At 50.1% G+C, this 24,823-nt stretch overlaps 1 non-coding gene across 1 annotated transcript; it reads right to left on the bottom strand.

Moving 5' to 3' along the window:
* Positions 1 to 482: 482 nt before the first annotated feature.
* On the bottom strand, positions 483 to 555 carry Trnak-cuu (transfer RNA lysine (anticodon CUU)). The gene has a single exon. It is a non-coding gene; the product is annotated as a tRNA-Lys (tRNA).
* Between the last annotated feature and the right edge of the window lie 24,268 nt (positions 556 to 24,823).

Genomic DNA, 24,823 nt, shown 5'->3' with positions numbered 1-24,823 from the left:
TCTATTTGAAACATCAACGACAAAAACTGCGCAGCGGATAGCGTAAGAAAAACGGAACGAAAAGAATTATGAAAACTTGTTTTACCTTCACTCCGTCGATAACGGTTAGATAGTTTTGGTGTGTTGAATGGAAAACTGTAGGCAAAACGCTCTTGTTTCTAGAGGTGATGGGTTAGTCTGCGCTGAAACTAACGCTTGTCTCAACGGGGTGCGTTTGTGAAAAATTGTGCAAAATTGTTACTTTCAACAGTCGGCGATCGGCGATGTGCTGTCGCTCAAGAAACTTACCTGTGGAAGAAAATGGAAAGAAATCGAAGGAAAAGCATATTAGTAAACATTAAATGGAGAGAGAAGTTGCTTCAGAAGTTAAGTACTTTGCTACACAATCAACCAAATACGCTAACTGCCTCTAGTTCTACAGTAAACGCATTCACAATCCTTTTCAATGTAATTTACAAAACCAAAAAAAGCCGAGAAGATGCCGCCCAACGTGGGGCTCGAACCCACGACCCTGAGATTAAGAGTCTCATGCTCTACCGACTGAGCTAGCCGGGCTTGTGGACACCAGAGTCGTTTCAGCACCTAACATCGGACCAGACTGACTGACTTGCGTTGGGCCGGCTCGACTAATATGCTCTGCACCTGCGCGGAGCGATCTTTTTTTTTGTACCACGAAATTTGAAAGAACACCAACGAAAGCAAGCAAATCTGTTCGAGTTATTTTGATAATTTACTTTATTTTTTTTGCTTCGATCAGAGCAATGTTTTCGAGTTTTTCTTTCCGGAAAATGCTTGTACCGCAGTGTCGCCGGAAGATGGGCCGGCCAACGAGACGTGAAGAGAAACACACATGAAATGCTTTACTATATTTAGAGATGAATATTGGAGAGAACGTACTTGTTCTGATGCTCTTCTCAGCGTCTCTTCATAAGTGGGTGGCCTCTGTTTTTTATGTTCAGAAAAGAGTTTGATTTTCAACAGTTTTCATCAACCGTAATGGAAAACCCTAAGGTTTTATGCGCCAACCTTAGTTTAATCAATTTGAAAAAAGTATATTGGAAATCATAAGTAATTGAAATTTCACGATATTTAGAGGAACTTTGATGTGGAAAATCAATTTATGATTTGCCAGCACGATCACCATTACAATAGCTTCTCGCCGGATGTATAAGGAAAGCAACGCACCATCCGCCAACGTAGGTGGATGCCATAAGTGCATCAGACGTGACATGCATCCGTCTTGCGCAAGAGTGTACTTAATTAAATGAGTGAGGGTTTTGCCGTCGACCTGCACTGTGGCCGCTTGTTGCATGTCTCCCGAAATTCTGTCTATTTGGATGGCATAGAACCATAGACAGCGCGTCTCATTGTGTTGCTTCGTAGAACAGACAGTATGATGGTGCCCCGTTCATTCACCGGAACCGGCCACCGTCACCTAGGGTGCTGCCGCTTTTCACGCTTTTCCAACCCACTCACGGGCGCAGTTTGAACCACCGTCGCACGTGGGGAACGTGTTTGGTGTGGACTATTTTTGGCGCTCCGCGAAGCCTGAAGGGTGACGGACCAACGGTTCCCGAAGACACCCCGTTGATCGTCATCGAGATCGTGATCACATTACGCGGCTGGATGCATCGATGCTTCATTGCTCGTCGAGGGGCGCCCAGTAGGTGGCCCACCGTTGCACGTGCCGTCATCGATCAAAACTGCTCTTATGCGATGCACCAGATGTATATGTTGGGATCAGGCCACGTTTTGGGGGCATCCTCTTGTCCGCATGATGCATTAGTTACATAAATTTGCATTCCAGTATTTCGAGCACAAGTAAACAAGTACCCCAAAAAATAAATTCCATTTTTCCCAGACAATCGATAGCCCGGTACTGTATCCCATTTGGCTGAAATTAGCTTACCGATTTCGGTAATCAATCATCGTTCATCATCTAATCGTTGCACTGTCAACATTTGTGCTGACGCTTCCCGTACCATGCCAACGCAAGTCAATTCCATCGCATCATTGTTTAGGAGGAAAAAAGAGGGATAAACGAATCGTTGAGTTAACGAGAACGCAGACCGAAATCTTATGCAAACTGGAAGAAATATTAACCAAGGGAACCATCGGAAAGCAAAAAGGGCAACAATGATATTAATTCTTCCCCAGCACACGCACCTTGTGGTTGTGGATCGCCCAAAAGAAGGCCCAAAAAAACCAAACACTCAGAATGCAATCGCTAATGCATGAACCGCAAAACTGCGGACTGAAATTCAGGTCGTCCAACAGTAACCGGCAAGTGTAATGCGCCAGAAGACGGGAGCCACGGAACGGCCACAAAAAACTATTTAGAACAACTTAAATCCACTAACGCGTTGACGGGTTGCCAAAACTGAAACGCAAAGTGGAGCATTTTTGTGGGCAAAAACTTTAAACAAACTCCGCGGTAAAAACCTCCCCAAGGCTGGCGAGCTTCGGACGAGGCGAGGGAAAAATGGCCCGGCCGCATTGGGCGCAGACGACGATGGTCGATGGAATTGCGAACGTAAATCATTAATCTTTTACCGCAGACATGGCTCATAAAGATAATTAAGCGATCTCGGTTGGCATTGGCGCGACTGCACCGAGAGACGAGTGACTCGACCGCTGGTTGTCATGGAGATGCATTTCGGTTTCCAAACTTCTGTTCTGAATCTTGATCGAGTCGCCATTGGTCAGCGACTCGAATCAATCTACTGAAACCAGGAATGATAGAAGCTTAGGTAGTTTTCATGATAATTTCTTGAAATTCTTGAAAATATTTCCAAATTCCTAAACCAAGTTGTAGACTTTTCCCCATACCTAGTGCTCACTAACAAGCATCCCAGCCGTTGCGCTGGAGCTGTTTTCCGTCACAGAGAAAGAAGGAATGCGTGCTCCATCATCCGTTCCGCTGCTTCCTGATGCACGATCGCGTGAAGTACGTGCGTATATGATCACTTACGGGGGCTGAGAGGCTTCCGTCGTTTGAGCCGAATCCAACCAACCAAAAACAAAAAAAACCAGAGCAAAAGAAGCGCCAAGGAAAAATCTTAAGACGCACGAATAAATCACCGGAAAAATTAAAACAAACCACGCCGCTTCCCTTTTCGGCCCGCCGGACGCTGTTTATCCCCCGACCGACGTTTTTCCGGCCGGCAAAAGCAAAAATCGGAATCAGTCGAACTGACGCGCACTGGCGCTGAGTGGGTGGAGCACTCAGCGTTCTGCTGTGCGTTTTCGGTTCAAGAATTTTCCTCCACCACCGCAACCGTCACCGCCTTCCCTCCGGCGCGCGGCACGCAGATGGGAGCCGGCCATAAATTATGGTTATGAATTTTGAAAAATCGAGCACGTGCTCCGGAGCGAGGCGGCGCGACGTGGCGTGGAGTAAACAAGAGGCGATAAAATTGACACACACGACGACGTCGGGGGGAGGTGGCCAGGATGGCTGCCAGAGTGGCGGTAGTGATTCCTCATTACGGCGGACAGGGCAAGGCGATGGAGGGGGGACGACGGAGCAAGGCGGAGTGGAGAACAAATATTTTCATTAGCCGCAAACAATTACGGCGGCGCACTGAAGGTGGCGACTGAAGCTTGTTGACCGAAAGTGAGCGGCCGTTTCCGCTTCCGGATTTGCCGGTTTCCAATCGTGACGGTGTAATGGTGTAAGTTTGAGACTCTTAATCTCAGAGGGTCCCGTTGATTCGAGCCCCACTTTGGGAAGTATTTTTCTGTGATTTTGACAATCTCTAACCCACTAATGAAAACACAAAACTGTGCCGTGCTTGTGTTGTGTGCGTGTGCAAACCATTTTTTTCCGATTCTCCGTTTGGCCATTGACTACAGACTTCTAAAGGTACTTCTCAAAAGTTGATTCTACAGAGTTTTGAGTAAATTAATTCATTCTAAATGCATTCAAAAAACTATAAAAAATATTGCCTAAGATCAAAAACGATTGCGTTTGCGCTTTTGCAGTTTTCCATGCGGTGAATGCTACAAGTTCGCAATGTGCTACACGTTGGCCACTACTTTCCCTGTAACAGCTATCAACAGGCCAATTCCCGAGGATCTCCCACCAGGGTGGCGGGGCACCCAAACGATGCAGCTAACGTATAAGTGCCAACGGAAAACCTAAACAAAAAAAAAACGGCTAAGAAAAGGACACACTTTACCGGCATACGGTTCACCCTGAGTACGAACTTGTCGTGGTGGCTGGCGGAGCTATACAAGGCTCCCATAGCATCGTGTTTCGTTTCGTTTGTGTGTTCGCGCGCGTATGTACGTGTGTGTGTGTTTGTGTGTGGGTGTGTTTGTTAGTATCTGTGGGGAGCTCTGTGTGGGCTCTGGCTCGGTGGGTCGGGCGTACGGGCGTGGTTTATACAGAGGCTTACGGCTGGTGGCGGGAAGGAACGCAAGAAGAAGGAAGATGCGTGTGTGTTGCGCTATTGGTTTTTTCGCTAGAAAAAAGAAAAAAAAAAACAAGAAGAAAAACATACCACAAGAAGCAAACTCGGGGACAAGCAGCGAGGCCGAAAGTGTCAAAATTAAAGGATATGGATCGAGACCGAGATGTCTCCGGATGATAGTGTGACCGTTGATTTATGTGCATAACCGGGTGTCTGTGTGTGTGTGTGTGTGTTAGTGGTGGTGCCGTGTGTAATGTTGGTGTGTTGCTGGGACTTGACTTGGTGGGCGCCGGGCGAGTTAATCAAATTGCGTATGAAAAAAACCAACCCTCAGAACTCCGCGTCATCCGCGACACTTTCGCCGTCAGCAAGACGTCATTTTGGCGAGGTACCGACACTAGTTTTAATTGCAAATTCGCCAACCGAAAGGGTAGAACGAATTGTCAAACCATCCGTCGCCACTTCTGGGTGGCCGCCGGCGTCGTCGTAGATGAAATATTTTCAACATAAATTACATTTGCCCGACTCCGACATACCCGGCCCAACTAATGGCCAAGCATTACTACCCCCTCTCGAGAGAGTGCTCTCGAAAGGGTCCCCCCGAAATGGGACAGCGGCACCGCGTTTCGGAGTGGGTCTAATTTAATTAGAACCATCTGTAGGCCGTGCAACTGGGCGCCAGACAAGCCGACGGTCCTTGGGTTCAGATAGTGTTCGGCCGAGACGCAAACCCTGCAGCGATCATGAATCAAAGCTTCACGGCCGAGTACTACGCGTCTACGTGAACTGCAGCTGCACACGCGCATTATTCTGTAACTCGGCAGTTAGAGCATAATCGGAATGGCCCTCGTTTAGTATGTCAGGAAGCATACCCCCCCCCCCCATAATCTGAACGGGGCTCGTGGCGACGGTGGCGGCGGCAAATTGGCACGCCGGCTCGTGCGCCGATGGCAATCTGATCGTTTCCGATCGAGAGCGAGTTCGCCGGCCGTTTTTTGCACCCAACTCCTTATGCTGCGCCTGCAGCCTGCATCGGGGAGTATAGCATAAATTAAACGGCGCACATCAAATGGAAGTCTTCCGTTCAGGAAGTCGCGAACGGCGCGACTAGCCAGCTGTGTCGGAGGATCGTGCGCCGAATCCGACCTCCAATTCCAACTCCAGCTGATGGCGGAAAATTGATTGAAATAGCTGAACGCCAAACGACGACTGGCGACCGATCGGGCCGAACCAAGGATTAGAGTTCCGGCAGCCGATCGGTTTCCTCTTTTTCAAGCTCCCTCGCTGTCTGCGCGCAAGGATGCCGGTGGCCATCGGCGGGCGCTAGGGCGCAGCGAATAGCCGCATCTAATCAAAATGGTCCCGGCTCGTGCCAAACCGTACGTCCGTCCGTTCGTGGTTGGGCAAACAGTGGGACGCCGGTCGAAATCGCCGATCGGGTGGGGAAGGTAAAAAATGAACCTCCAAACGTGAGGCCCATAATGCTATGCTGCTGCTGCTGCTGCTGCTAGCCAGTCAGACCTGGACATTAGAGCAGCGAATTAGAGAAGCGAGCAGCAGCTGGCTGAATGCATAATTTGTTTTTGGTGGCAGCATCGTGTGTGTGTGTGTGCAGGTTGGCCAGTGCAGTTGCAGGACGACCGCCCGTTCGGGGGGATTTCCTAGAAATCGTCCAGCCAATCCGCCTTGGGATCATCGGGGAATTAAAGTGTATTCCACGGGTTCCATGATTGGCCGGAGCCGCGCGATCGCGATCAAACACCTGCGACGAAGGAGATCTACTACTCCACCACCGTCGCTTCCGTTTCTTTCACCCGATAATCTTGGCAGGACGTTTTTGGATTGATTTTTTTACATGACGATACCATGTTGCGATCCAGTTGTTCATCGCGCAGTGTGATGAGCTAATCCATCGGCGTCAAACGTTTCTTTTTGATGGGCTTAGATAATTTTCGGCAAAGCAAAAGAAGCGAAAAGGTTGATGAACAAGCCGCTGACTGCTATTATCCAATATCATCAACGGAGATGATGATTATTATGGTTTAAATCCCCTCTCGACGTTTCGATCGTCCAACGTGAAATTAAAGTCTAGTTTGTTTCAAAATAATTGAAGATAAATAAATAAATATTACGACCTCTCCGAGATAATATTTAATTAATTTTGTTCGTGTAGTTGTATCAGAGAAGTACCTCAAAGCAATGTGCTTAACTTCGTTCGCTGAGGTTTGGACAGTTTTAATGCTTGGTGATCACATCTTTTAAACAGCATTCCATGTTCCATGCATTTCCAACATTCCCTCAAGCCCTTAAGGATACTTCCTATAGCTCATCGACTGGTTCACAGATTGACATCCTTCCGCACCACGGTGTGGTGTCACATCGCCGCACTTGCCGGTGTTACTTTTCACGTTCGCGAGTCGTACAGCGGACCACACAAAATTACTGCAAAACCCGCCAAAAGATGATGTCAGCAGGAAGTGTGGTGCAGCAAGCAGCAGCTTACGCAGTTTAATCTTTCCTCCTTCGCCCTCGATCAAGACGGCTCGAGGCCAGCCCAGGGCTTACCGAGAGCTTCTTTCCTTCGTTACCATCCATCATTACGGCCGAGGTACGTACGTAGCGAAGTACGAAGATCATCAGGCAGCAGGCGACGGGCAAAAAAAAGATAGACGACCGCCCGTAAACGATGATCGCCAAATTGATGGCCTGGCGCGGTGCTGGCGAATCTTGGGCTGTATCTTTCGGCTGCGCATCGAGCCGTCAGCACGATCGCGGCCCACCGGAGTGACATCCGCACGACAAGCGGTACATGCGCCGCCGCCGATGTCTTACTTCCCGTGCGCCGGCAAAAACAGCCTTCCCCACCATCCGGCTCGCTTCTGTGTACAGAAACCCTTTCGCAGAGACAAAGACGATTCACATAAAGTCTACGTTTTTTTTCTCGTTTCTCCAGTTTCGACTTCATGTTGCGATCCTGTCACCCCGGATTTTGCGATCGTTTCGATCATTTTTCGGCCCGATCGGGTTCGGCCACACAATCTATGCTTCGTCCCCTTGTCCCTGGTAGTTGCTGCACGCGCGCTGTGCCTGTCTTTGTGGCGGTTTCATTGACCATTTCAAGCGCCGCTCCGTTTTGCTTCCACTTCGCTCCGACTCCGGACGGGTTACTCGGCGCGTTTTCAAGGCCAATCATCGTTATGTTTATAAATTAACGAAATTGTATGTAAATCTAATGTGTGCATGTGCGCACACATCGGCCCCGGACCGGGGCGTACGAAGGCAAGGCACGTCCGGACCGTCGAGAGCCGCCTGTGTCCGTCCCGGGGCCCGGTTATTGGTGGTCTTGTTGCTCGCAATATGATTAGTACTTTTGTGCGTTACCATCGAACGTCTACAGGCCCAGACTGTGGCCCTGGTGGGTTTGGTACTGATGGCTGATCGTGGAGCGAACGACGGGACAAATGGAGACCAATTTCACACACCGTTTCGAGTTGTGACCCAATAATTCTTCATCAAACTTACACTTTTTTCTTGATTCTTCTTAAACGTATAAACGTTTAAAATGAAGTTAGTCTGCTAATTTTGTACCTCAAAATAACATTCTATTCCCGGGATAAGGCGTTTCTGAAGTGGAGGAAATGCCACATTTTTCTTAAGCTAATCTTGTGGAGTTAGATTAAGTTAAATATTTAGTTCTTCTAAGATTAAAAAAAATCATTCTATTGAAAACCATCGTCGAAACCGTCGATTGATGTTTGTTGCATGAAATGAACACAAATTAGCATCAAAACTAAATAACTCCAACGTCAATTAATGTCACACACCAAAACGCCCGGAAAGCCTCTAGGTGACTGGCGGTGGCGGCGGCGGCGGCCATTCATTCGCCGCTCGGTTTTCGGGTCTCCGCAAAAACGGCGAAACTTGTGACGGTTTGACGCAAGAATATGTGCCCAATATGCTCATAAAGCATGCGCCCGTCGGGAAGCGGCTTCGGGTGGTTCGGTAGTTTGCGTGCCGTTTGGGTTTAATTTTTCTGTTTACCATAGCGCAACGGACAAATGGACGTGAATGCACGCGAATCGCGCCGCGGAGTGTGCGACTGGCCGGATGGGGGGAAAAAACGGCGAAAACGAGGCGATCCGACGAGACCTTCTCAGCTGTCGCAGGAGCGCTGGGAGCGCCACCGAGTGGCTAATAGTTTCGCGCACCAATAGACCGGCCCCTCGATCGCACATTGTGCGGCCATTTATTGGCAACGGATAAAGGAAGTGGTGGCCCATTGATGGCGGTTCCGCATGTAAATTGTCATCTAATCGTGTCGACATTAGCATACAGCGGGGTAGAATTAAAATCGCATAAAATTTTTAACTGAAAACTTAGGAAAGGTTTCATCGAATCGGACGTTGAGCAAAGCTCACTTGACACACTTTTCCTCTCGCGCTCTTTCTCTCCCGCACTCCCCCGGAGGATGCATTCTGCCTGTGGGCCCAAGATTCGACAAACTGTAAAATGTTACGCCTCTCAACGCGAATCTTCTTCCGCACATGCCACGTTGTGCCCGTGTTCCCGAGTATGTTTCCCACATCTCCTTCGCTTCCGAGAACGCGCTCAAGGACACCGCCAACCGGGGAATAAGAGCAGAGCCGACGACGACGATGCCGGCTCGTCGAGTTTGGTGTCTGCGTGCCCCGGTCTTTGCCTCGTTCGCTTTATGCTTTCGGGCAGCGCCAGCATAATGCTTCCAACGCCCGGCCTGACATTGGGCTCGCTAATGCAATTTGCAGACATCCCTCCCCGTGCCATCCGCGCCCGCCTGGCTCAGGGCCCCGGCCGGGATCACAGCCGGCACAGTTGAAAGATGCTGTACGAAACCTACACTTAGACTGCATTTATCATCGGATCATGGTCTCCGTTCGGTCCACTGGCTCTCTCTCTCTCTCTCATACGCACACATACAGAGTTCCTGGCGGTGCTACCGGAGATGCGCCAATATTTGCGCATCGGTGCACCTCAAGGACGGTGCTTAAGCTGGGCGCAAAATAAAACGCCACCAATCAGACATTTTTGGAGCCGACGATGCCGACGATAAAATGGTTGGAAAATGCGTTCGGTTCATGAAGCCGCACGGCTAATAACGGCTATTAGGGCGGCTAATATGATTAATAAAATCAGGGACCTCGCATGCTGAACACTGGCGGCGCCAGGCGGACCCTGGAGGGCAGTGTGTGCGAAACGGGGAAAAGTTTGTGTGGCCAGCCCACCACAACCACCACGAAGGGTGGAAAGGAATTGTGGGCTGGGGGCGGACAGGGCAGCGCACGATCGACTCGCGGATCGAACCGAAAAATTGGGTGAAAATTACAGGCACGAACCGATGATGTGTTTGTTTAAGGAGCCGACTTTAACGGGTAATCAAAGTTTGGCCGCGGATGCCGGTGGATTTCACTTAACACGAAGTTTTGGGCAGGTTTACCTAAAACCACCCGCAAAACGGTATGCATGGCCTCCTTTAAGGACGCCGAAGTTCTATTTGCACATCCATCATTATTTAATTCAAATTGAAGCTGAACTCAGCTCGATACAGCAGACTTGGGGAGCCTAACTTGGACATTAATCAAAGGCCCGGTTTGCATCGCAATTGATAGCATTCGAAAGTGGAGTACAAAGGCTTACCCGTGACTCGTTAGCCAGATCTTGCCATTCGCTCGAATCATGCTTAATTTCTTGGTGCCAGCTCAATGCGAAGCAGTCCCTTCAGGCACCTTCTGCGAACGTTTCGCAAAACTCCGAACTGGAAGTCCATCAAACAAACGCCACGTCCTGCCTCCCTGCCCCCCTCCACGGAGAACCGACGGATGGTCGCTATCGCATCGCAATATGGCACGATATAAAGTTACACTAATAAAATCTATTCCATGAAATCGTCGGTAATGAGCGGGAGAAAGAAGGTTGCCGTGACTGGAATTATTATATCGAAAGTCCGCTTCACTACTTAAAATCAGCTTAGTCCGTAGCCCGGCGTGGTACGGTGCCGAACGGAAAATGGGAACCATTCCCCGGACCGCGTGGCACCGCGTGCCCTGCCCCGGTGCCAAGGCGAGACGCATAATTTCGCTCTAATTTAGAATTTAAACTCCCTTTTCGCCGCCCGACGGCGGCGGCGGAGAGGGTCCGTTTCGCTAATTTACGTACCACCACCCGGGGCAGCAGCCCACCCCGCCGGAGGGTATTCGACAGAAATCCATCAAAAACTCAACGGCCGTGGCGCGCAAACATTCACACAACATGACGCGCGCATTTGCAGCCGCATCAAGCGGCGACGGCGGCGGCGGTGGCGACGTCAGCGATTCGTCCCGGTGCGTCTCCCGGGCTGGACGTGCGGGGATAAGAATTGCCCCTCCCGGGGGCTGATGTGCGAAAAGCCGGGGATCCTTTTGCGTGCCGGAAATTACCGTCCGTCCCGTCCGACCGTCCGGAATCCTGCCATCACTCAATTTTCCATCGTCGTCACCACCCGGGAGCGCCGGTGACGCACCGATGCCGCCGCCGCTGCCGAAGGACACTCGTCGCCGGCCATCCTGCGCGGGACACGGGCCACGGAACGGGACTGACGTTAAATTGTGGGTTGTCTGAAGGATGGAAGCTCGGAAAAAGGGGTCCCGAAGCCGACCCGGGAATATATACATATGCATAACGAAAAATGTACCGTTCGTCACTTGCGTGATGTCTACCGTTGTGTTATTTTTCTTCTCTTCCTCCACGCCGCTACTCGTCGTCGCACGCAGGACAACCCGGGCCTGGTGTCTGGCAGAACGGCAGACCCTGCTTTCCGGTTCTGCGCCCCGTTGGCCCCATTTCACGCGCCATCAAACTGACCTTCGTTCGAACACTTGGCAACAAACATTCGCTCATTATCCGTTTCCATCTACAAACAAATTAAGGATTAAACGGTTTTTGGGGTTGGAGTTTTGTTTGGTGTTTGTTTGCACGTCCCATCGTTGCGTTTTTCGTTTTCTAGGAAGGAGGAACCTTACTCGGGAAATTACACGTTATCATTTGAGTTCCGAGAGTTCAGTTAATAAATATAGCGAAGTTTACACTTTCCATCTTTATAACTGGACTCTTTCGAGATCTGCCGCGAGACCGAAACCGTCGGAAATACCCGCCGTTGATAGAGTAGTCGGTAAAGTTCGTCCTTGTCGCGTAGCTGGCCATGGATTCTAATCCTGGGACCAGCGTGGCGCTCGCTCTTTAGCCGAATAAGTAGCTTGAAGTCACGGACATACATTAAAAGTATCCAACCCGGTCCCGGCCGGTGTGTCTATTGCCGTACCGACCATAGCAGGCCCCAAAACTCTGTACACCCATTAATATGCCGGAAGTAGACACAAAAGGCTCCGAGAACCCGAGGCTGGCCAAAGAGTAATGCAGCTACCTTTGACAGGCACGCGGGAACTGCAGGATCCACGGTAGACAACTTCAAGGCCACACTGGCCAGACCGATTTAGCCCGAGGCCTGAAGGCCCCATCAAAGTCCCCCCCCCGCCGGTTTTTGGGTCTCCCCTAGTTGAGGCCGCGTCTCGAGAAAAGCGATTTGCGCGGTTAAGTACATTTTAATTGCGTCCTAATGCCCGACCGGGTTGGCGCCGCCGGACGGCGTGATTCCGACGAGCTCTTACCGACGCAATCCCACGATCTTAATGCCGTCGCGGCCGCCGAATCGTTACGGCCGAACCTAATCCTTAAATGTCGATCAATTATGTCCGATCCGCGGTGCAGCGCTGGTTGAGCGACTAATTGGCTGCACCGCCACAATACTGTTTTCGGTCCGCTTCGGTTCGGTTTCGCTTTCCTACGGCGGCTCATTCATAAACTAACGCCAACCTCACGGTGGGTAGCGTTTTGGGTGTTCCGTTTCTCTATCACGATCCTTCAAGCGATCGACGGGTCCGAGACGGCCGATGGCAAACACCGACCGACTGACAGCTTTATGACGAATGATCGAGCTGACGGCACAGGCGTTTCGCATCCCCGTTAATGCATCTGCGTATCCGCGCAAACGATCGGCGGAGGACCCGCGAGCCACCGGGATCGGCGTAATGAAAGGGTACCGGTAGATGAGGATCTGCAACACCTCGCACCGAACCGCGTTCTGGGAACTATTGCGGAACGGGCCGCCAGCGCCCGTTCAGTTACGCGTCGAGTGCGGTGCGCCCGGCCACAAAGGAAGCATAAAATCCATTATAGTTCGAGTTCTTTCTTCTTGCGCCGCATCCTTCGGGGCCAGCTGAAAGGGGGGCTTCGAGCGAAGGAGTGGCAAAAGTGTTTTAGGCGATCACCCTCGACCGGTGGGTCTGTGATCATGCAGATCTTGAATGGAGGACTTGGGGGCGCCAAACGCAATATACATTCCAAGGTCCTTCGGATGTTTCAAGATTTTTGGGAGTTGCTTGATGCATTTCATTATCTGTTGGGGATCCAAAGGCATCAGGGATTGGCCTAAGATCTGAAGATTGAATTTATTGCAAATAGCTCGTTGCTCGTTCTATCACAAGTCGCTCTCCTAGCTCCAACTCGAAAAGGATGATTTTCTTCGAAAAGCCCGATGGCATGTGCGCCGAATGGCTACCCAGCACCCAGCGCCAGCAGCACATGCGATGGGAATTGGAGCCATACACAACTGGAACACAACTGGAACCACAGGACAACGGTGCGGAGACCTTGAGCTGTAATTTTCTTTTCCTCGTCGACCGATTAGTCCAACGGTGCTCGGTGTTTGTCGGTTCGTTATTTTCCCGGTCCCCGGCGCCGGTCCCACCGGTCCGATTGACCGGTGGCCCCCGAACGGTTTCTTATTTTTCCCCAAAAACCGAAAAAAAGGAAAGAAGGAAAGAATCTAACGGGACTTTTTCGGAAGATCGGACCCGGGAAAGACCGGACGCCATGTTGGCAGCGGTGGTCGTGGCCGAGCATCGAGCAGATGAGCGGCGGGTCGGGTGTAAAGGTATTTTTTCCCCCAAAAAAACAAAACAACAAACGCCACGCCAAAACCGGCCCAAAAGGGTTCCCGGCCCGGCCCGGCCCGGCCCGGGGTTCGATTCCTGGTATCGAACAGTTTGCACTCGACGACGACGACGACTACGGCGGCGCATTTCGCCGCATATCGATGGATTAATGTTTCCGCCCTTTTTTCCAAATTATAGCATTCGTGCAGTGAATCTTAATGAGAATCGCATTCGGCCCGACCGGCATTTCGCTTCGGTCCGAATGGATGCTGGCAACGTGGAGCAGGAAGTGCCGCGGTTCATGAGATTACCGTTTGCTGAAACGCTGATTGGAATCGGGCTAGATAATTCAGTCGCAATCGCAACTTTCTCACGACACAGCGGGTTTGAGGGGCAAAATGGCTACATTCAGTTAAATCAAATAATCAATTTTGGCATCTCGAAGTTTGCACAGCTGAGGTGCGTTTAAGCATTTAAGGACATATCATGAAGAATGCCTAACAGTCTTACAACGATGGGTTCAAAAGCGCCTTCGTTTAGCATTTAATAACAGAAAGAAGAGTATAAACGCATAAAAAAGAATCTTGAGACTCTAAAGCGTTAAAATATTGGTTTCCTTGGCACAAGGCACTGTGCTCCTCGGTGTGTTCTCGAGACACACCGGTATACCACCGACGGCCGAGAAAATAATACCAAAAGATGCAAAAATAAAACGGAAATAACCCTGTCGGGCAACTAATCGGCGCTGCCGGTGCCGCAGCAGTGCACCGAAAAATCGAAAGTACACCCCAGAACCACAGAAAACCGGAATTCTGGCTGTTTCGGGTTAAACCGAACGAAAGAATCGTTCCCATGGCCGACGCGCGTGTGTATGTGTGCGAGTGGGAGTAGTTGGTGCAAAGAGCACCAACGCAATAAAAACAAAAAAGGGACGACAGCGACCGACCAACCGACAACCCCATCTTAACCCCATCGTCATCGGCAGCATCCGCCGCAATCGTCGCTGTCGTGTTCTCGCTTTCATCGTCGTCGTCGTCGTTCCCGTCCCGTCCCGCCTCATGTTGCCACCAGCCGCCACAGCCACCGCACCACACCGCACTCGTGAGCTCATCATTTCACCCAACCCACCCACCGGCGACCGGCGGCACCCGATTTATGTACATTCTTGCATTAAACAGCCAGCGGGGACAAGGATGCGGTCGGTCGCGGAACTGGTGCGGCCTAATGGTGCCAAAAACCCGGCCCCGGTTCTCGCGGGTGAGCGAGTCCTCGACCGGACCGAGTGGGGTGCGCACAGCACGATTAATGAGGACCCGCGATGGGTGCAAGTGTCGTATTTCGTTGCACTATTAATTTTGTTGCAAATAAAATCGCCCAAATCGCGTCGAAAAACTCGTTTGAGTTTTTGCGCGCCGAATGGACCGAAGACGTTTAATGCTGCGACGGTCAATCCTATCCTTCGATTGTCCGCTAAAAGCCGCCCGTTTTGGGCAATAAATGAGTTTGAAATAATCAATTAAATTATCGCGCAAGCGGCGAAGAAGAGTGTGCGTTTTGCATTCGGCTCAATGTTGGCCGCCACATTGTTCGCGATGCTCTGCGGCTTCTGATAAATTTATGCATAATTTATTTTCGGCTCCGTCGCGGGAGTACTCAGGCGGTGGGGTGTGTGTGTACACGTCTTAAGCATCCGCAATTTTTTTTATTTCCATTTCGCGCGTTGTCAAGACCGGCAATGCTTTGCGCTTCTTTCGCCCTTGGTTTGCTTCCTTGGAGTGGTCGCCGATCGCGCTCGGCTTTATGTGTTTAATTTTTAATACGCCGCGCCATGAATCTTCACGAACCCGGCGAGCACTCTCCATATGCTCCAGCCGCGGCCGGCACGCACCCAACGACAACGACGCGAAACTCACATTTTGCAGACGTTGCCACTGCTCCTACTGGCTGCTGCTCCTGCAGTGAATATCAATTGTGGTGACCTTGAATATTTTCGATTTCGTTTCGGCGTTTTCTCGCCGCTCGCAGACTGCGCGTTTCACGCGCTACATAACTGTCTCTCGCGGCGGCCGCGGCCTGCGCTGGTGACGTCTGACGTAGAAGCCCCGGACGGTTCGCGATGACAACCGGCGTAACGAAGGATCGAGTAAAAAATAATGGAATAAAACCGCGGACAAGCAATGCGCGCACAAATTCGCCTCGTCCAGCGCGCTCAAGACGTGCCGTGCGTGCGATCTGCGTGGCGATAGACTTACGTCTCTTCTATGCGGAACCGTGAACGTGGAGAGTGTGAGTTTTAATTGCCACAGCGCACGGAGGCAACGGATGCGGTGGTTCTTCCCACTCGCGAACAAGGATAATCGATTTTATCTGATGAAACAATTTCACTGACATCCAGACGGCTGCCCAAGGTCAACGGAGCGGTTGGCGAAAATCTGACTCACGCGCCGTGTCCCGTCGAGTTGGCACGCCGTACACCGAGTGGCGTGTTGTTTTATAATTAGCAGCAACGAGGGACTTTAAGTTCCAGCTCTTCGGGATGCTTTATGTTGCTTGCTGAGCATGCTCGGCATTGCAGAGAGTCGTGGCCAAAGTAAGACACTCGCAGCAGGAGTTGAAGAGTGAAAAATTATCGGCATAAAATATCCTCTTTGGACAGTTTATGATACTTAAACCTCCGAAGATTTAAAAAATGCAGTAACAAACAAAAATCAAGGATGTAAATGAAGCAGCAACTTCCCCACAAAAACGGGATCGAGCCACTGCAATGGACGCACAGGATTTTTGCACTGTGGCAGAGTTTGATTAAAATTGGTTTTTCATTTCTTTTCCAAATTAAAAAACCTGACCCCCGGAAGCAACATGTCGAGTAGAGGAAAACGAACTCCTAATCAAAGGACACTAGATTCGTATCCAAAGTACTCCGAATCAAAGCGAGCAAAAACCGGAAGACGATCCTAACAGCAGTGATTTACCTTCAGCGATACGCCAGGCCACGTCCGGGCCACGTCCGGGCAAGGAGCAGGAGCGGAAACCGATCGCTCTTCGAGTTTCCACGATTTTTCATGCCCTCATCCCAGTAGCCGTGTTGCATTCTTGCGCGCATCAGCGCCTATTGCGACCAGACCAGAGTGTGTGATGCAACTGCATTCCTCTCACGTTCACTCTCGTGCGCGCGATTCTCACTTCGTTCTCAGCGTCCCTCCGAGTGTGCTTCCTGATCATTTCCTCGCGGCCAACCGGTTTGCGGATCGCATTTTTCCTTTTTTGCATCCCACTTTTAACCGGCTCACTCTGTTCGCTCGGCCATTCCATCTTCGGGAGCTTCCGCCGCCCGGAGCAATGCAGTTCGGGATGGCGTTTTCGTTTTTGTTTCCCCCGAGTGTCTGACTCTGTTCGGTAACCGAAGGCCAACACACTGACACACTGACTGACACTGGCAGTCCGTTCACTGCTGTGTGCATTCTTTTCCGGTCCCGATGATGCACCAATACCGCGGTTGTGGTGGAAAGCGAAAATACGCACAAAAAAACTGGGTGAATCTCGCCGTGCCGATAACGCAGACGATGGCGGAGACTCGTTGGAATGCGAATTATGGTCATTTCTTTTCGCATCGATACGACCACACACACGCGCAGGAAGACGGACGAATCTTACGTAATCGTGGATTTTACTTTTGCTCTCGACCCGGCGGCCCTGAGGGACCCTGAGCGACCTTTCACGTAATGATTTATTAACTTACAACGCGTGATTAGCCCGTACTTGGGAGTGGTTCAAATGATCGAATGAATCGTTTTCCGAGTAACGAAAGTCGCTGACAGTAGATGTGGGCAAATAAATATCGCACGGACGGACATTGTTCGCGTAACGCAAGCCACCTGTCAGATGCTTCAAAGGACGTTCAAAGGCCGAAATATTTAATCCAAAAATTTACCCAGAAAAAGAAGGGGCAACAATGTTTGCTACCGAGAACTGTTTAACAACAAATAATGCTAATTATTTATTACCCTCTACGCAACGGCCACGCCACGCAGTTAAGGGTCCACTCATTATCCGCCTTGTCACAAAGTTTCGCAAAACATCGATTAAGACTGAGAAAATGACTGCCCGTAACCTGAGCAGCAGCATTCTGGTCGGCATTTTGCCAGCATTCCTGCGGCCGGTTGGCTTACAGGGCAACACAGGTTACGAGGTTGACGGCCGGGACGGTCAGTACAACTCTCGGCGCACTTCATTATCTAGCGCAAATTATTTACACGCCAAGCACGATTCCTGGCTGCCAAATGTTCGCACATATTTCTTACGGTGCGCGGTCAAACGATCCGACATACGTTGGATTCGTGACGTTCAAATTAACCCTTGGGGCAAGGATTGAAGGTCTTAGACGATTCTTAAAACATGTTATTTTCATAAATTTATTCAGAAATGGGAGAAATCTTTAACTTTCTTAATCCTGTATAAATTATGCATAAATTCAGAGCATTTTGCACCAAAAAAACACTTGGATGACGAGTAATATTTATAAAACCCATCACACTTCCCAAACGAAAACCACATTCGCCGTTCAGGGTTCGTTGTACGACACGTTGCTCTCATCAGCTAATTTTTACTTTCTCGTTAAGTGTCCGTTTCCCGCCAGCCCACCCGCTTTGCTACGCCTTTCGGTCGATTGTAAGAATGTCTTACTTTGATCGATGGCACCGGTTAATCCCTCTCCCGCCTTGCATAAAACGCACATGCGCACCCGACACCCCATCCTAGCCGAGTGCATATCGGCGCGGCCCATTTACCGGCCGCACCACGGCAAGCTGCGACCGAGATGGCGCACACGGGCCCGTCCCCCGCGCACCGGATCAGGGTGTCAGTACGCGGATGTTTGAAAGAAGAATTATTTTTACGTTTTCCGTTCTTTCTCCATTACAATGAACCGAACGGTGGCGCGAACGCCGAGCCTAATGTGGGGCAGCCGAGCATAGTTCGGGTGGTCGGAACAGGCGTTTCATTCCGCTACTCGCCCTCGCCCCACTCGGCGCGGCCTGTAATCCAATGGATCGAACGCAGCGCATCCACCAGACGCGGTGGAATCACCACTGATGCAATCAGCCGCGTAACGCCAAGCGATGCTGCGCGCGTGCTGCGGCCGAAGTTGAGTGTGTTTTGCTACTTAAGAAAACATAAACATTTCGAACGGCGTCTTCGACGACGACGACGGCGGAACATGGGCCGAATGGGCCGGCCGTTCCGGGCACGAGGTGTCGGCTGACAGGCCACCGAAGTGCCATGCTTTGGGAGGAGGATTACTTCCCGCCTCTCCTGCCGCCACGCCACGAGGCCAGATCAAATTAAACATCCCCGGTTGGCGTCACTCCACGACTCCGATCATGCTCGTGGCAGTGCACGCACGCGGCCGGTGCTAATGCACGGAATACAATTAATTATTTTTAATATCCACGTTTGCGTTAATTTTAGATTTTTCATGTGACAAAAATTTGTTCCCACCGCGGCCGCGGCCGTTCGGGTGCCGCCGCCAGTGGACGCCAGAGCGGCTTGCGTGAGGCGTGTTGAATTTCTTGAACCACCCTGAGCTTCCTTGGCGGGTTTCGCAAGCGGGCGCGAAGAAGTTGGCAATAAAATTGGGCGGCACTTCGGCCGTTTGGCGATGATTTCACTGCGCGTCCGAGGGCCGCGTTTTTCGTCATACAATTCTGTCGAGTCGTCGAGGGTTTTTTGTTTTATTTTGTGGTTTCGTTTGCATATGGGAAACATTTTTATTTACTCACAGCTTGTTCGCGTTTTTTCGGGGGAAACGCCGGCACACAGGTCTTAAATTCCACTTTTCCGTCCCGTTTGAAGTGCGCGTGACAACTGCGCCCAGGCCCGGCCCAAGCGGAGTGAGTGAATCGTAGGAAAGTGTAATAAATTTCCTTAATTACACCCACCGAGAAAGTAAATCCAGTGTCAGTCAGTCGTTATTATTTCCCGATGGCGCACGCGGCGGCATTGACGTCGACGTAGTCCACAGTCCACGCAGCGACAGGAAACTATTGATCACGATCAACGAAGAACAAATTTCATCCTGCGCGAATCGTGTCCGAAAGGCCGCGCAAACTTTGCGCGGTGAATAATCACCAATAACGGGAACGTTGGGCCCAAAAATTCCGTTCCGGAAGTGTCGGAAAGCATGAATGGTTCGGCCACGAGGACACTCCAGGCTCCAGCATAACGAAACAATAGCCGACAAGTCTCCGTCGGTTTTCTCTCTTCATCCTTTTCCGAGTCACTGCGGTTTCGAACGCGATGCATCTGTCTCGGCGAGCTGCACGTTCTTCTCGCCGGTGCATCATCGCCGTCCGCACGTGTTTCCATGGCCACCGTGTTCAAGCGCTCGTGAGATTAAGAAAGAAGGAATGGAAAAACACACACACAAAGGGCGGAGGGAAATGTGGTAGGGATTTTGGAATTTCCCAAAACTGTCGAAGCCCTCCGGGGGAAATACTGAACCGGAAATAATTATGTGCTGCACGCCGTGTCGATCTCTGTTGCTCGATGCTCGCTGCAGCATAAGACGCTGCGCCAGGGTGATTCAGCGTCGTGGAATTTGAACGATTTTGCAGGCTCCGGAAGGCAGCGAAATTGAGTCACTTATTCTGGACACCGAGTCATTTGCGGAGTTCGATTGAAATGCACTGAGTAATGGGTAATTCCTTTTTCGCGTTCACATTCTTCGAGATGCGCACTCCGAGATTGGTGTTTAAACAAACCAAAAACGGACCTGCGATCGATTACCGGTACCGAGCCGACCGAAAAAGGCTTATTAAGAAAAGGCTCCTCAAGTGTTCGAGCTCCTCCGAAACAGATCTTCAAAAGATCATTGATTTGAAACGCTTCGGACGGACGTCACGCATCTTCCGCGAGCGCCGTCCCGCAGTCGGCGTCGAGGAAACGATTTATGTGACGATTATTACGGAAATAATTCTACGCCCGAACCAGGCAACCGTCAACCCGAAACCCGTTGCGTGCGGATGCCTACGCAAACTAGGGGGGCACCGAGGAGCGTGGAAAACTGTCGCCCGGTAGCGGCTTACCGTCGAGGAAAAGCGTAATAAATAATTTTAATGAACGTTCTTACGTAAGCCCGAGGCACGCCAGAGGGGCAGTGCGCCATGGAAGGGCACAACGGGCAAGGGAATGGTAAATCGTCACCCGAAGATTTTAAATCTTCCTTCGGCACGCTACTCAAGAGCGACCGGTTTCTTGCTCCCCCCGCGGGAAGTTCAATAAAATCATGAAACGACAGCGCAGTTGGTTGTTTTGTTTTTGTTTTGTTTTCAAACTCATAAGTTGTGGATTAACTCTTTTCGGGTGCGAACCGTTCGGTGGATGATAATTTTCCGGCCGCACACAGTTTTCCGTTCACTCCGCTTCGGTTAAATCCTGAACCTGAGGATTAGGGAACCCCGGTTTGTTCCGGGAAATCCGGGTTCCGGAATGAGTGCACTGGAATCGATAATGCTCCATCTGTTGCCGAAAAATGTGGATGGTTCACTTCAATTTACCTACGAAAAATGTGGTAACCCGTTTTCTCGAAAATATTCAAGCTGAAACCGAGTAGGAGTTGGCCCATCCGAAGGGAAGGGATATTAATCCGAGGATAATTGCAAGTAGCATTGTAGCATTGATTTTATTCATAAAACATTTCGTATTTTCTGTAATCGTTAGGTCCTCAATCATGAATATTTAAAAAATTCACCCAATAAAATCCTAGATAATCTGTGAACCGAGCAAATAGTTTATGGGAAAAATAAAGAAAATGTGATAAACATTGTTAAACAATGGTAAACAAAAAAATCCCTAATTTCTACATCGTTTTAGAAAGCAAATCTATATTGTGAAGAAACTCTCACATGGCACATCAAACACGTTACATCGCTCAAACACTCGATGCGTTGCTTCTGGCAGTGTTTGCTCCATGAGCAGCACATTACACAATACATCCCAACAGACACCAAAGTGGAGCAGTGGAGCGTAGTCGTAGTCTAGGCGAGGCGAAGGCCAAAAATAAAAAAGACCCCACTCGAATTGATGAGCCGCGCCCGGAAAATTGTCACTTGCGATTGCCATCTAAGCAACCGCGTGCGGACCGTGCCGCGATCCCTGATGGCGTTCTTAGAACGCGCGCGACAACCTCCGACATTACGGTGCCCTCCGGCATCTCTCCAGGTCCCTCCCTGTTACGCCCGCGGTACCCGGGGACAGAGAAACCTGAAAACAGTAAACCCGCGCAAACAAAACTCTAGCTTTCCAAAAATAAAATGCAATAAAAGTGTATTTTCCCTCGCCCTCGGTTGCTCGCACCGCCACGCTCGCGTTCGGGGGACGAACGAGATCAGAAGCGATCTTATGCTGTGATCTTTCCATTCCGCCACATTCATTGCTCGGCCTCATTCAACTAGACGGGGCAGGGGCCCGTCGGTGTTTCGGCTGCAGGCTGCCTTTGTCCACAAATAGCTACGACGGACGGATCAATGCTAATATCGCTTGGCCGTGTGTGTTTCTGACGCCAAATAAAAACTGGACATTAAAGTTTGACTGCAGCACACACTGTTCGCACCTAAATTGCGGCAAGTGTGAAGCGAAGAATGGAAGATCGTCAAAACAGCGACACAGTATAATGTTCAAAAACCATCACAAAAACAACGGAAAATTATCCAAAAACATGAATACTGCAAACCGTTTTTCTAAGAACCTCCGCTCCAAAGAGCGATCCTTATTTCATTCAATTAAAAAAGAGGCCCCGGAAAGCAGAAAACGCAGCTCATCGAATGGAAGGTAGAAAGGAAAGAAAATAAAATGGCAAAGTTTACAATTTGTGTGCCGTGGCCAATGAAACGATTCGAAGCACACGGGAAGTAAATGAAAAAAACAATCCGCCGTGCCACAAAATAAAATGGAGAACCATAGCGCCAATACGGTGGCGGTGAGTCGAAAACAACGGGGAAAGAAGATAAGTTGGAGCATAAAATAAAACGAGAACGAAACAGAGAACAATACCGTCCAATCCAAATGCCAACGACTGCGAACGAGGGACTTCGATCCGTTTTGCACTATTTCGCTACTAGGCGCTAAACGTTCGGGGACCATATGTGAGCAGTTAATATGTAAAAACAATGCAACATAAAATGGCAGTTGAATATATAAAAATATTTCAGCAACTCTCTCTCTCTCTCTCTTTCGTTCTATCTCACTCTATGATCGCTAGTCCTTAAAAAAACGTCAATTTTATGCTCGCTTCCAGCACTCGCCGTGTTTCAAAATTCAACATCGGCCATAGAATTATCGATCTTCGGGCACAAATGTGGGGCATGTGTTCGTTTCCTTCGGTTTACCGTTATCGCGAACCCGGAGGAGGCCCCGGAGCTATTGGCTATTTTTTGCGACTCCGGACTTCTTGTGGCCGTGGCTCTTGTTCGGTTTGCAAATTCAGGGTGCTCCAGCGTCTTAGGATGAAAGTTTGTAACGTTGTCTGGTCTGGTTTGGTCCCCGGCTACCTGCTCTCCAGCGCTCGGCGGTGTTGATGGCGGTTGCGTGTGCAGCGTGGCTGGCTTCGTTTGCAACCGTTTTATGTTCGTCGGAGAATTTGCTGCAACGTTCTCCGGTGATTAGTGGGCCCAGAAGATTGGACAATCAAATCGGTACCGAACATGGGGGAAATTTTAATTCACCGTCCCGATTCGGGTTGTGGTTGGAGAATATTTATTGGGATTAGCGACAATTATGTTGCCTAAAATATGGTAAGCATGGGCGAACCAGGGTCATACCTTATCCATCCTTGTGCTCTATTCCTCCCATTCTTCCCCGTCGTGGGAAACAAAATTAAGGTTGCAAAGGTTGACGCGACGCAATGATCACCATCGCCTTATTTATCCGTTTCTATTCGTCCTTTATTTTTAGTTTATAGGCTTCTTATAAGACATATAGAAAACTCTTTTTTGGTGAGCCATAGCAAAGTATCCAACTAATTAAACATTGTCAAATCAAAGTGTTTCACGTAATTGGTATGCGTGTCGTAAAAGAGTAGCTCATTATTATAAAACCACGGAAAAGCGTAGGTGAATGTTTCATCGAAGTTGTAACACACCTTTCCGCTTCGATTCCTTCCGCAGCGACGCTCCGCGGTCGTCTCGATTCGTTGGTCGATCTTTTTCTTTTCGTAGCGTTGCTCCACTCTCCACTTTGATTGTTTACTGCCGCGGAAAAGGTGGCAAAAATGCTCCGGCAAGGTGCAAGCCGAACGCGTTTTTCTTCATTTTTCCCCGTCTCGCTTTTACCATCGTCAGCCGATTTTCACATTTGAACATCATTAGAAGGTTGTGCGCTCGCTGGCTGGCACGGGGGGTGCGATGGCGCATGCGCCACGCTAACTACTTTGACGCCGGGGGACGCCACGAGGGGGACGCCCGAAAATGGTGCGCGCCGACGATGTTGGTTAAACATAAGTACTGGTTCCGCGGCGGCGCTCCGCGGACCGTGCCCGGGCGAAAGACGAAAATGCGGGACAAAAAAAAACAAACCCCCCAGCCAACAGCCAGCCGGGGGCCGAAAGGCCGAAAGCAAGAAACATCAATCTCCCGCTCAAATCTAGATTTAATGACAAAAACTAATTACACTTTTCGGTGCATGTGACGGCCGGCCCCCGGTGGATCGTGAAGAGCGGGCCGGGGGGCCGCCCCGTGGAGCAGGGCTGCGCAACTTCGCAACGTAACGCCAGCGCAAACGCAATCACTCCGGCGCATGGCATCTAATTTCGACTTTCTTTGTTGATGTTATTTGGCCGGGTGTTGCTTTTTTTGTCTTCGTTTCTACGTTTCGCTTGTCTTACGGCTACGCAACTTGGCGGGCCAGAAATCTCAACTATTTAGAGGGTGGCTCGAATAGAGACCCTCGTGAGTTTAGGCGTGTGTGACTTTGTGTATAAAAAGGACAAAATCTTGCAGATAATGAAGAGTAAAGCCATTTACAATTAACTTTTGTGTGCGACATCCCAAAGCTTAAGAGGGAATTTTTGTCCACTTCAAACCGTTCACTTTTCGTCCTTCCCATGGGACGGGCCAACCGAACTCTCCGTCCGGCTGATAGTTGCTCGTCTAGTTGGACTACATTTCGCTCACTCGCTTGGACGCGAGGTCTTTGTTTTGTGAGCAAAGTAATGGAAGAAGGAAGCGATGTGAACCCACCGCGGCGGCGCACAGGAACTAGGCACAGCGAGCATCCAACATGCTTACGCCCCGCGATAATAACAGCGAGGGAAAAGTGATTAGCCACGAATATGATTATTATAATCGTGCGTACATCGGCGTACGTTCACTGGCGCCTTGGCCGAGGTCTCAAGCAGTCTCAAGTCACGCT

The sequence above is a fragment of the Anopheles cruzii genome, chromosome 3 (assembly GCF_943734635.1).
Source record: "Anopheles cruzii chromosome 3, idAnoCruzAS_RS32_06, whole genome shotgun sequence".
NCBI classification, from domain to species: domain Eukaryota; kingdom Metazoa; phylum Arthropoda; class Insecta; order Diptera; family Culicidae; genus Anopheles; species Anopheles cruzii.
This window is presented reverse-complemented; position numbering and strand designations above follow the sequence as displayed.